Here is a 12543-nt window from a genome sequence, read left to right as displayed (position 1 = left end):
AGTCCAAAGCCAGGATATCCAGACCCTGAGGTGCTCACAATCACCATTATTCTGCAAATCTCTTTATTTCAAGAGAGCACCTATCCACCAGTTTGGCTGCAACGAAAGGGGAGAAACTGCTTAGACAGTGGGATAGACAAACCCAAAAGAAGATAGGGACAAGGTTGATTAATCAATAATTGAATGGATTTGGTTTTGATTGAGCGTATAAAAAGATTTGTTGATTTGGATGATTCTGCTTTCATGGTTTGTGCAGGAGGGGATACTGAAGTGATCAGTAATTGAGCTGTGGGAAAATGTCACAATGGAGATCTGGGTTTCTCTTTGTTCATTGCACTTCTTAAGTGGTGAACATTATCTATAGGTCAACATTGTTGCTCATCCCTATTTGCCACTGGTGTGAACATGGATTTGTAATCTGCCTCAGTGCACATTGTGAGGAAACTCTAGCAGTTCTGTTATGGTGCTGCTCCAGCATAATGAGGGAACAAAAATAATACAGGGAAGAAATATTTCCAAGTGAGCATTTTTTGTCACCTGGATTCCACCTTGCAGGTGTTAAAAGTACCCAAGTGACAGCTGACCTTTTCTTTCTTGGTGATGCTTCATTTTGTGATTGGCAGGAAGCTTTTATTAGTTATTGCTATCAATTTAGAAAATGACACACACAGCAGGCATTTGATCAAAGTTGGACTGCAATGAAAAGTTATGGTGGTTCATGTTGGTGGCAGTGCAATGAATAACTTTGTGCTGAATGAGGTAATGCATTCTTCTGTGTCTTTGGAGCGGTATAGAACTTCTTCTCTGACTCTGAGCACGAGTCTTACAGGTGGTACACCATCATGGTGAAGTGACTTCTTCACTGCGGTGTACAAAGCCTCTGGCATACACTTGTAGCTACTTAATTAAGGATCTAATTTAGGTTATTTCTGATCAGCAGTAGTCACCTGGATGTTGCAGTTAAGTGAATGGGCATTGATAATGCTGTTGAATGACATGGGGCAATGATGAGTCTTTCAGTTGCTACAGACAGTCATTGTCAGTTTAGCACAATAACAACTTGCCACTTTAATTTATTTCCAAATGGTTGCAAGGTCTTGCTGAATTGAAGTGTGGGCTGCCTCTCTGTGCCTTAAGCTAATGGGTTGGATCCTCATATGAACCTCTTTCAGGCAGGATCTGACAGCACATCCAGCCAGTGAGTTTCTTCATCACTGAGTGCCACCTTCCTCCTCCTCCTCCTCCTTATCTTCCTGCTGCTGCATAGCAGCCAAGGTTGGTCCTTCCACAATGAACAGATGATGAAGTAGCATGAGACTTCCTTTGGAATGCACTCCTTGAGTAATCCAGGCAGTGGAATCACATCTTGAGGTATCTCATTACCATTCTCTACTAAGCTACTCATGGTCACGTGCCTGTGGATACCACAAACTGACTAACTGAGGAGCTAAGTACGGATAATCCCTATCCACCGAAGAGCATTTGCCTATCTAGCATGGTGGATGAAATATTGCAGACACAGAGGAGATTAGCATGAAAGCTGCATGCAAGTTTCTTGATCATGAAGACCTTCTGTTGGTGTTCATAACTGTCTCAAGATTCAGAGGCTGGTAGCCTTTGCAGTTCATTCTAAAGACTTTGAACTCCAGACTTCAGCTCTATTCAATGCAATGAACTTTTCTTCAACTCATTCCCCGATAAACCTGAAAACATTTGATGATCCCTCCAAATAATGCTGGTGCAGGACTTGTTCAGACCTGATTTCCGAAGATGGCATTCACTGGGTGTAGTTGCATGTAATGAATCAATTTCACAGGGAAGGATTCAATTTTGTGTTGTACATCTCCATTGTGGAATCTCTGTTCTCAGTGCATGTGCCTTTTATGTGAATTGAAAAGTGTAATTGAAAGTTGCTATATGGCTTTGAATATATGTAGTGATTAATTTTATCTTTAAAAGGCACTAATGCTTGTAATGACAAGACTGAACTTTCTGTGGTGAGTTTAATGGGAAACTGAATTGGCAGTTATTCTAATTAAAAAAAGAGGAGGGAAGGGAAAAATACAGCTCTCCTAATGTGGTCGTGGACTGATGCAGCAGCTTGGACAGAAGTGCTGAGATATTCACATATAGCCATGTAGTTTATTCTTGCTGTTTTACTTTTCCATAAATAATAGTGACCACTATTCCTGTTGTTATTTTGACAAAAATCTGGACCTTTGAAGATAATTATTAATATGACAATCAAGATTTTTGACAAATGTCCATGATGAATAATTCATATTTCCCATGATGGTATGACAATTAAAATGCACAAATGCAGTTAATATGCTATATTCCTGATGTAAACACATAATTTATACTTCTTCATTTTGTTTTCAAACCTTATTTTACAAAACTCAAAAGTATTCAAAATATTAAGTGGTTTCTTCTTAAAATGAGAAATTAAAAGGAACTTTATTTTCTATGTCTATAGTATTGTTTATGCAATCCTTAAACGTACCTTTAAGAAAGAAAGCAACTATAACAATAATAAATATCCTTTTCATGTGTTAATTCTTTGTGATTCTTCTTGTTATTATTATGACCTCTGTAATATGAAAGCAGATTGTTTATATATGGTTTATATGGTATTCGAATGTGCAGGAAGGTAAGAAGGTGCAGAGAGTAGTGGGCTCAGCCCAATACACCACAGGCAGATCCTTCCCTACCATTGGTAGTATATACATCAGGCGCTGCCTCAAGAAGGCAACTTTTTATCATCAAAGATCCCCACTATCCGAGCCATGCCATCTTCTATCAGCTACCACAGGGCAGGAGCTACAGAAGTCTGAAGTCCCACACCACCAGCTACTTCCCTTCAACCATTCAGCTCTTGAACTAACCTGCACGACCTTAATCACTACCTCAGTATAGCAACACTATGACCGCTTTTACACTACAATGAACTTTGTTTTTTTTTCTGTTCTAATTGTGTCTTTCTTATATAATTCTGTATATTTATGTTTAATTTATATTTTTCTTGTGAATGTTGCTTCTCTAATGTTATGTGCCTGTGATGCTGCTGCAAGTAAGTTTTCATTGCAACCAGTGCATACATGTATTTGTGCAAATGACAATAAACTTGACTTCGGACTTTGACTTTTTACAAATAGTGATACATTATAATATTTTATCCTTTCTACCCAAAACAACACCATAAAAAAACACCCAATACAAACATAATCTGAGGAACTTTAATATACAGTTCTATGTTATATAATATACACATACATTTAATATTAAATGTATAATTGTTCAGTGATAATTATTCAGTGAAGTGTTTGCATTTTGTTAGCTCCATATTTAAATGAACAGCTTATGGGATGTGTACAGTGGTGTTGACAGAATGTTATTGCTTAATCATAAAATATAGGCTTGTTAACGTTCTGCATGAATCAACATAAAAGGTTGTTTTTATTAACTTTTAGGACCTGTGTATGGATTTCTAGCTATATACCAGATTTGCAGAGTGATGTATTGGCAAGGGAAGTAACAAGCTCAACAAGAATATATCTCCGTAATTGTTATAATTGTTATAAAAAACAAATCTTCTAATCCCTGTATGTTTGCGCTCCCATAATGCTACAAAGGATTTGGGGCTTCTTGTGCAGAACAGAAGTTGCAGGGAAATGGATCATCTTTTTTTTCATTGACAGTGATGTCTTTACCTAGCTTGGTCAAGGAACTTAATTGTCTATGGATTGAGTTACTAGTTCTTTGAAAAAGGGATGAATTTTGACCTTCAGTCCAAAGAGACATCAAGCATAACATGGATTTCACTCTTTTAGTTTTGTTTTCCACTTTGGTGATTGCTGGAAAATGCTGACTTTGTTTGAACAGTGAACTTCAAAGTAGGTGGATGTTGCCCTCTTACTGATCTTTGCTGTTCTTGTAATAGGCTAGACATTAGTGTAAGCAAACAAACCTGTAGCTTTAATTTAAGGTTCAATTGTTTTCTTGGTTCTTTGATTGATTTAAGAAGTGGTTACACTCATGGCACTAGAGGCAAAACCATAGTCTCATTTTAATCACTTTTATCTGAAATATTGTTTTATTCGTGCAATTCAACGCAAATAGGTTCTTTGATTTTTTTTCATATCATTTTATTTCATTTTCATTGCTTTAATTGGAAAATGTCTCAACTTTATTTTATTAGAATTGCTTTCGTAAAATCACTGATCTCGCTTTTTTCACCATACTACCTTTTCCAGTGAGAGAGCTTTTGTCATTCTGATTCATTTAAGTAACCGATTTCTTACTGCAGGCTTTTCCTTAAAATTATTATACAATAATCAAAGCAGAATTACTAAGCTGATACCGTAATACAATTTGAATCACTGTGCTCATGCCCCGTTGCCAATGAAGACCGCAGCTTCCTGTAATTGTCATTTCGATAGACAAGCCCTGCAGGTTTATTCGTTTTGACCTGCTTGGCCATATATGGCTTGGTGACAATCCCAGCGTTCCTCGGCTGCACAACAAGCAAAACAAAATCTTAGGTGTGTGCAACTTGAAGCAGCTTTGGCAAAACATTCTTCTATCTAGGATTTCCACTGTGTTTACTCAACGAGCGCAAAGAGGCGGGTGTCACATTGAAAAGCACATTAACAGGAACTGGGTCTATTGTGTGACAATATTTCCGCTTCAGATCTCTCAGCGGTATTGGATTTTGTAAAAGGTAAGAAGTGGCAGAGTGACAGATCTCAATGCGAAGTGATTTTCTGTTCATTTGATTTTTTTTCAGTTACCTTCTAACACTGAGGTTAATTTTGTGCCTTGCTAAAGGCATATCAAGTCCGATGGAAAAGTAATGTAAAGTTTCAAAATTATTAGTGACATCTTATTTTTCAATCTGTTCAGAGAGCTCCAGTGTCACCTCATATCACAGCGATGTTATGACGGTGGCACACAGGATTTGCCACTCTGCAATCCCACCTATGTAAGTTTACTGAGAACAAAAAAACACGGGCTTGCACGGAATTTGCTTTCGTAGCCCGCACCAGGGACATATATTTAAATGCGTTGGTATTGAATTGGAAGATGGAGATATTTACAAAATTTAAATATTGCAAATAATCGTCCCAAACCAGTTCCCAATATATGAACTAAAGCGTGAGGTGTGAAATATGTTAAGGATAAAAATAATAGTATCAAAATCTCGTACACCAACGAAATTCTCAACGTTTAATGAAATGCATACGTTTGAAATTTCATATTTTATGTAACTGTATTTAAGCACTAGAAGATTGCATTTTTAAAACTCTTGGTTTCATTTCTTTATAGGTGCATTTCATTTTACAATTTATAGGAAAAATAACAAATTGTACCGTAATATTTATTTCATTTCAGTGACATAATTTAGTAAATGACAAAAAAACTGTTATTAACCATTACATCAGCAATCTTTAAGGGGAATTTTATATTAGTCGGTTTTTATTTACTTAATGGAGAACTGAAAATATTCGGGTAACTATGCAGACGATCTCAGAAGTTTTTGTGTTACCGAAACACCGGCCCTAAATAGAGCACACGTGGAACTAAAATTCATTGTCAAATATATTCAGCTCTCTTTTAGTGCATATGTTTTAGAATGTAATTTAAAATAAAATTATTTGCATGCAGCTCCGTGAGAAGGTCAGATTGTTTTATTTTTTGTTCTGCTCTGGTAAACTCTAGGTGTGTGAGCTGCCTGTAGCTTTTAGACAATATTAAAATAGATGCTAGAGAAACGGATGCTTGCTGCCTGTTGATGGAGTACTTGAATTAGGTCAAACACATAGCTGTTTGTTCAGAAACCACGGACTTACTCATTTACATAATGAATTTATTTAAGCAACTAAGGGGGGGGGAGGGATTGGGATAGCAACAGTGCTGATTCCCATTGTTGCATTTCAGACAGTGGGGCTGGATACAGGAGAAAAGCTGTGGTTTGCATTACAAAAACTAAAAGCCCCGGGGCAGCTTGGGCAGAACCACAAGATTGAGCAAACAAATAGGACGGATGAAGGTTCTGCCATTTCTTTGTCTATCGATCACTGATATTATCTACTGCTGTTTAATGGAAAAAGGTACATTGCTTAGAGCAGTGACTTAGCGACACATAAGAGAGTTTGGTGCTTCAATTTGCTGGTAGCTGCATACTCCGAAGTGTCATTTCCGAGTCTAAGTCTTCCTGTCAAAGTGCACAGTGGCTTTTTTTTGTGAAGCAGCTACTTCGAGACGTTCGCCACTCTGTTTGCAGTGGTGACTGGACTGCACTCACTCAGCTCTGCTTCAACTTCCAGAACTACTACTATGTTATTTGCGTGTAATTCGGACAATTGGTGCACTGAATGCAGACATTTGTGTTGAACAGGAAAAGGATTGCACTATGCGATGACGGCTGACTGAATTCAAAAACTTGAAGGAAATACGGCAGAGTTCAGGGAGAATTTTAAGTGCTGTAAGTACAAGTTTACATCTATTAAATTGCACGGAAGAACACTTGGAATGCTGTTACTCAAATCTCGAAGGGTCGGGCATCAGAAACACATTTCCTACATTTGCCTTGCTTGGAGATTCAGTAAACAAAAGTCCGGAGGTGGTAACTGTTTCAAAGGTGTAGTTATTGTTTGAGATTTAAACCTTAACATAGGACAGTGTGAGTGCCAAACAGAATATCCTCAAAAATGGAAGAATATTACATTTATGTTGTAGAAAGAATGATTTCACATTGCAGCCTGTTATTTCCATTCCTGAATAAAATTTAATTTCACATACTTCTACTCTGAACTTGTCAATTTAAGTGGTGCCTTGTAGCAGGGTGAACACTGCATCTTGGGTGAATTCATGTAAAATGAGTTGCTTTTGAGTGGATCTTCGCTGTTTTTACCCGTGATTAAACTGCCAAAGAGGAAGATGTTTAATACTTTAAAGTACATAAGATTTTAAAAGCATATTTGTATTTAAATAGAATATGGCAAATTGAGCCTGAGGATATTTGGTGGCCTTTGTTGAACTAGGGAAGTACTTTCTCTTAAAGAATTTAAATTTTACTTGCATCAAGCAAAACAGCAAAACATTCAATCCTTGCACTACTTTGGGTCAGCAGAGTAAACTGAATGCACCAAGTCAAACAGTTTGTTTATTAGTTCATTTTTTAGCGCTGAATATATTTTAAAATACTTGCATATAATCAGTTTGTGTGGTGTAGATTTTCTGATACGGTCTGCTGTGGAACATTTTTCACAACAAAATTAATATTTCAGGTATTACGTTTCTATTAAAGTTTCTTTGCTTTAGTCAGAAGTCATTATTTGTATCCTTTATCACTGTCATGTTTTTATTATCCTGGCTAAAATATTGTTTGACTTTAAACTGATTGCCGCTGTTTGTTGAAAAGTAACTTCATGGTCCTTCACAAGCTGTTCATTTTGTCCATCGGTTGTAGCATCTGAAAAGGAAATAAATTTTTCACTATGTAGAAATTCTTTGTCTTGAAATAATAATGAAGTTGCAAGAGTAATTGATTCAGGTTAACTGTGACATTCGTGCAGTTACATGAGAAAATATTAATGCAAGCATTTTCTTGCCTTGTGATATAAATGGGGTTTTGACATAAAGTTGCTGCCAGCTGAGAAAATAGATATTTGCATTAAATATATCCCTGAAAGGCTCTAAGTGAAAACTACTTGAATGATGGTTATATTAGAAATATTGCATTTTCATTTTAAAAAAGATGCCTTAATTCTAACATAATTACTGTTATTACTCTAGTTAATTTGTTTGAGTTAGATCTCCTGTCTAGTGGTTTGTCCGGCAGTGTGTGTTTGATTTTTCTCGGCTTCAGTGGCGTAGCTGGAAATTGTGATTCCATTAAGAGAAGGAAAATAACTGTTGTGCCTGCGTTTCACTTCTTTGTGTTGACTAATTTAAGTCTCTATAAATTAGTTTCTGTAAAATTACTTTTATAAACAGATATCAATGTCTATAAGATCCTTATGTGGCAGGTTTAGAAGAAATAAATGCTTTAACATTGTAGCAAAAAAATTACTGGCAGCTGGATGTATTGAGGTGCTAGCACCCTGTGGTGCCCTGACTGCTGCCAGGGGTTAAAAGTAATTTACTCCTTCTGTGCAGATTCCTTAGAATCCACTTAAAGTGATTTATAAAAGTGGATGTTTATGTTTAGCTTTACTTTCCTCATCTTAATTATTATTTTTCAGAAGTATCTCTTTCAACTTATTCTGTAAATTAAAATACTGAAAGAAAATTTTGATCAGGATAAGTTATGTATTTCCTCTTTAAAAGAAATAGCAAAAATAAAATTTAATAATAATAATGACTTTTTGAAGAGTTTAGAAGTTAATTATTTGGAAAATTTGAATTAAAAAGATTACCAAAATTAAAAAGGTAGTTTTATTTCTTATTATTTTAAACCAGTATTTCTAGGTTTGTTAGGTTTATATGTTGCATTCTATTAGTAGAATGAAATTACTTGTAGGTTTTTTTGGGGTGTAAATGTGAACTGAGAAAGAATATATTTTCATTTTTGTCTGACTCTGCGGTAGGGAAAATGCGATAAAATGTCTACCTTAAATCTTGTTTGATCATCTCTCAAAGAGTTTCCCTTCTGGAAATAATTTCTGGGGTTGAAGAGCACAGCATTAACAGATTTAATGTAGCAGTTCAGTAAGATGGCTAAAACAGAATGTCAAATTCAACAAGACACAAGAAACAAATTGTGCATTTTCATGGCTGTGGGTCTACAGCACACTATTTAAAGGAAAATTATACTTTAATTAAAATAATTGCAAATGAGCTAATGAACTGTTTATTTTACAAATGCTGTTTATTCCGCCTCGTGTCTGCAACTGGCTTTTGAGATCATGGAGAGATGGAATATGAAATTCTTTATTGATTTCAGTTAATGCCTAATGCTGTACAGTAAAATATATTTTCAATGTTGTGTCTAGGGTTTGTTTTAAATTAGTTTTTTTATTTACAAAATGAGAAATTTTACAAAAATGATAATGAAGATTTTTGGTGTGTTTGTAAATTACAAAGGAGAGATTTGGTATATTAACCAGCTACTGGTTACAAATATCTGATTATTAATTTTTTTTAGTGTTGAGAAATATTTGAGATTTTTTGTATTATATATTAACACTTGATGGGTTATAATTTTGTATTTAAATTTTAAAATTAATTAATACATTTTTCGCTTTATTTTGAAAACTGTGACAAATTCATTTTGCATTTATGCTTGCCTGTGGTCTAAAGATAAATTATCTGTGGTGGTACTTTTTTCTAGGCTAATGTTATATATTCAGTAGGCTGATGTGATTTTGATGCATTGAAAGTAGCATTAAAACTTTGATTTTATTATTTTTTTCAAAGTGGGGCAAGTACAATCAATGTGGGAGGTACACATTAATGATCCAGCATGTATGATCTACAGACATATATATTTAATGAACAAACCAGGTGGAAGATCAGTTCACCTTGCATCTTTTCCTTGAATCACTATTTGAACAAAACTATTGTGAATTGATTGAAAAGTCAAAAGAAACTTGCCAATGGAAAGTTAAAGGTGGAGAATCCAGTTACCTAGACAGTGAAGGTCTTGCATTTGGAAAGAAAACAGGAACCCTAGTAGACCCATACAGGCATATGATTAGAAGAGAATAAATGTTGTTCTAATATGACAAAATAAAGAGAAGATTTGTATTGTGATACTTTATTAATTTTGTTCATTCTTCATGGGTCATTTATGGATGCTGTTGTCATAAAGTAATTGTGTTGCTCTCCTGATCAATATAACAAAAAGCTTACATGCAACTGTACTGACCAAGACCAGTGCCAACGTAATATTAAAAAGATTTCTAAACCTCAGTTTACATTTCACTATAATACTGTGGTATGCCAGACTTATTTTAAATGTTTAAAACCTTCTCTAATGTTACACGTTTTGGGATATTTGCCCACATTCTGCAAGCTGCTGTTGTTTTTATCCTAGTAAATAGCATGCATTTAATTTTAAAATATTCAAAGCTGCAAAGAAATGTTTGAATAAAATGATAGTCATATGATATTATGGAGGTATACTCCTAAATAAATAGGCATAGTAAATAATTCATAAAAAAGTTAAGATATTATTATGATACAACCAAAATCACCAAATCAAGTTTATTATTGATTGTTGCCTTTGATAAATTAAACCATCTGGGATTATACATTTTATACATTTCAGTTCAAAGAAGCACCACTCCATCTCACACACCCACACCCCCTCCCTCCAATCTTATTATATTCTGATTTTATTGCAGCTTAAAAAAGAAAAACATTTCTTTGATAATTCAGTTTATTCAAAAAACTGATCTAATTAAACGAAGTTTAAAAACTAAAAAATTAGTGAAGAGACGAATGTTTAAGAGTTGCTTTGTTGAATTTGATGCATTCAGAATGCTTCATCTCTTTGGCTTTGTTCTGGGACATCAAAGGCATGCTGGGTTTGAGTTGAATTGAAATGCACATCAAAGATGCTGAATGTTTGTTTCTTAGTCAATATACTTTTAGTACGGGATTGATCTCTTTGTACTTCAGAGTCAAAAATATTCCACTCACCTGGACCATAGCACTGGTTGGCAATTTGCATTGGTTATTGCAAAAGTACTGGTATCATTAGCTGTAGCTAACCACATTTTATTGTTATTGTGCATGACAAAATACTTGAGTCATCTTAAGATTCTTAGTTAAGTGCAGAAATATAAATAGATTTATCTAATATGACTTTCATTGGAAATATAAAATAATGTATTAGATTACAGTTAGAATGTATGTTGTAAACAGTTATTATATTTGTTTCAGAAGTTGTAGAGATATAGTTTGCTTTTTTTTAAATTTAGTATAAAAATTATGAACCGATTCTAATCTACCATTGGTAACTAAAGCTAATTAGCTAATCTTGGTTGATTTACTGCGAAGCTCTTTTTTCCTATGACTCATACCACCTAAATTATCTTCTAATCAGCATAAACTAGAAAGGGCAGGTTGTCTTCCAATGAAAGGTTAGGCTTGTATTTTTACTGGAGTTTGGAAAAGTTAGGGACTTGACCAAAATGTACTATATCCTAACTGGTCTTGACAGGGTGGATGTGGAGAGGATGTTTCTCCTTGTGAGAGAATCTAGTATTTAGGATTGATCTAGGATCAATGTTTAAAATTAAGGGGCTGCCCATGTAAGACAGAGGTGAGGTGTTTTTTTAAGGGTTGTGAGACTTTGGTGCTCTCTTCCTTGAATGTTGCTGGAAAAAGTGCCTTTTTAAGCCAGAGGTAGATAGATTCTTGATAGGCAAGGGAGTAAAAAGGTCACTCTGGGTAGGTTAGAATGCAAAATTGAGATTATATTCAGATCAAGACATGTTTATATTAAATGGCAAAGCAATCTTGAGGGGCTGAATGGCCTTTTCCTCCTAATTTTTTGTAAATGCTAAATTTTGTGTTCATCTAGCTGGAGAGTGGGCTGTATTATCAGGATTAATTTAAAAGAAGGTAATCATGATTTTGCAACAGTTTCTAAATTGTAGTCTTTCTCAACAACTCTGTGGTCTATGTATCTCTCATAACTGCTTTATATTCAGTGAAACCCTTTTGTGAATATCTTGGAATTTGGGGTATAATTTATTGTTGATCAGAATTTGATAAAAGTACATGACCATTTCTTCTCGATGCCTTTACAAAACAGCTATTAGAATCTTCAAAATAACTGTCTGTTTTGTGTCATTAATTTGCAGATTAAAAATTGTACAGATTTATATAACATTGTATTCTTTTTAACTTGAAATAATGTTCTTTGATCAATTATTTAACTTTTCAGAACTATATTTCAACTCTAATCTGTCAAGTTTAGTTTGATTTAATTAAATGAAATGGAAAGTGTAATGGCAACTAAACTTTACTAATTTGAATGTAAGTAGTTCAGCGACATGTAATTATTTACTTTGGACAATACTCAATTATTTCAAAAATGTACAACTTGTTTCTTTTCCATTTGTAATTCATTGTTCTTTAAGACCTCAACACAAACTGTTGATTGTTAAACAGATTTATGGATTTGTGAAAGTGTGTGTGCTCCATTGTAACAAAATATGCTCATCAGAACAAAACTATTTCTCATTTTAAATAAAAATGTATCCTTCCCTGTCAATTCTGAATCAATTGCCTAAATCTTCACTCATCACTCTTCTTCCTCCCAGTTATTCAGTCATCGACGAGTGGACATTTAAGTTAAATTATGAAGGTTCAGAAAATAAGACCTGAGCCAGTTGTACACTCCATTAAATGATAATAGAACATTTACTTACAATAACATATTCTGCATTATGCAGTACAAAATGAGGTTTGATTTGAATAGGAAATATGAAAACAAAAATGTGAAGATTTAAACTGCTCCAAAGCAATAAGATTACTTTATTTGAAATTATTGTGCAGAATTATCTTGTTAAAGCCACTATGCTACGA

General features: G+C 34.4%; 1 protein-coding gene across 5 annotated transcripts in view; it reads left to right on the top strand.

Moving 5' to 3' along the window:
- The first annotated feature begins 4589 nt into the window (after window positions 1-4589).
- Window positions 4590-12543, top strand: part of eya1 (EYA transcriptional coactivator and phosphatase 1) — a 152212-nt gene continuing 144258 nt past the window's right edge. For 4 of the 5 annotated variants that reach the window (XM_052022815.1, XM_052022812.1, XM_052022814.1 and 1 more), the window contains exons 1-2: window positions 4590-4720; window positions 6398-6484. The gene's annotated coding sequence lies outside the window, so the exon portion shown is untranslated. Of the gene's footprint in view, window positions 4721-5997; window positions 6485-12543 lie in introns of those variants that run through there. The other variant, XM_052022813.1, reaches the window with a different exon arrangement.

The sequence above is a fragment of the Pristis pectinata genome, chromosome 9, assembly GCF_009764475.1.
Source record: "Pristis pectinata isolate sPriPec2 chromosome 9, sPriPec2.1.pri, whole genome shotgun sequence".
NCBI classification, from domain to species: domain Eukaryota; kingdom Metazoa; phylum Chordata; class Chondrichthyes; order Rhinopristiformes; family Pristidae; genus Pristis; species Pristis pectinata.
Note: the sequence above shows the minus strand (reverse complement) of the source record. Positions and strands in the feature narration are given on the sequence as shown.